This window comes from Aplysia californica, unplaced genomic scaffold (assembly GCF_000002075.1).
Source record: "Aplysia californica isolate F4 #8 unplaced genomic scaffold, AplCal3.0 scaffold00004, whole genome shotgun sequence".
NCBI lineage: Eukaryota > Metazoa > Mollusca > Gastropoda > Aplysiida > Aplysiidae > Aplysia > Aplysia californica.
The window spans coordinates 271,478-272,761 of record NW_004797274.1 but is presented as its reverse complement, the minus strand read 5'-3'; positions in this window follow the sequence as shown (position 1 = coordinate 272,761).

The following is a 1,284-nucleotide window of genomic DNA, read 5'->3' as shown; positions in this document are numbered from 1 at the left end:
CCTCTGTCTGTCTTTCTGTCTATCTATCTATCTATCTATCTATCTATCTATCTATCTATCTATCTATCTATCTATCTATCTATCTATCTATCTACTATCTCTCCCCCTCCCTTTCTCCCTCTCTCTCTCCCTCCCCCTCTCCCTCACTCTCTTCCTGTGTCACTCTCTTCGCACCTACATTGCGAGGCAACTGGCACTGTAACTTGAACTTGCCAGCCAATATCTAACTAGAAATGGGGGACGTCCCCAATTTCCATCACCCCTATAAGTTTTGCTTCGACGTTTCTGCAGTTTTTCACGTTCTGCTCAAGGTCAGCCACAGTCAAGGGCCTAAACTGGTCAATCCCTGCTGGAGTCTTTATCTCTTTTGTAGTCTCTTTTGTAACAGGCACACTGTCATGTTGAATATTTGAGTTTCTACTCAACTTTAGAGACAAACTTTTGTTGTCGAAAAAAATTTATCCAAACGAAAGGGACACCCCCCAAAATGTCCTTGGAATAAGTGAGCGGTTAGCGACCGCTCAGGTTTCCCCCCCTCCTGTCTACTTCCCTGTCCGTGGTCCTTTTGTCTCAGTGTGTTCCTGTCCCCATCCTGTCTTCATTGTGTCCACTTATCGTAATGTAGCCCATCACCAACGTTCTCTGAAGACAGTTTTTTGTTTGTTTTTGTTTTGTTTTACTTTAATAACAATATTTTTTGCCCCCACCGGCATAATTAGGGTACTTACGAGGCAGGCTTCGACCTTGCCTATCAGGGCCAAACCTGGCTGAGAGGGATGTTACATCCCGTCAGAAAGACTCCACATACGGGATTCAAACTCGGGTCTTCTGCGTGCTTCGGCGAAGGGCATAACGCCAACACCACAAACGCCGGTAATGCTGTCTTTAAAGAAGCATGCCCCCCCCCCCCTTAAAAAAACCGACCTCATTTGTAACAAAGACACGGTAAGTAATAGACGGGAGTCAGACCAAGATAATTTTGAACAAAGCAAAGCAGCAAGTATCATGCACTAATTAAATCGTCAGTGGTCTTATCAGTAACACTCAAGTTTCCATTCGGTAATACATGTAGTTACATTGGCGCTCGCAACTGTACAAGGTGCAGCACTCAATAGACGAGAGTTTGACTTCCGCGTGGGGGAATTCTATAAAAATGTTTACCTCCTCTTTCTTTCTGCTGGGATGTTGTATCCGTCTTAGCTCGTGTCGGCTCTTACAGGCATGGTCAAAGCAGCTGCCTCCTAAATTATCTTAACTGTGTCGATGATTTGGGAGAAAGGGGGG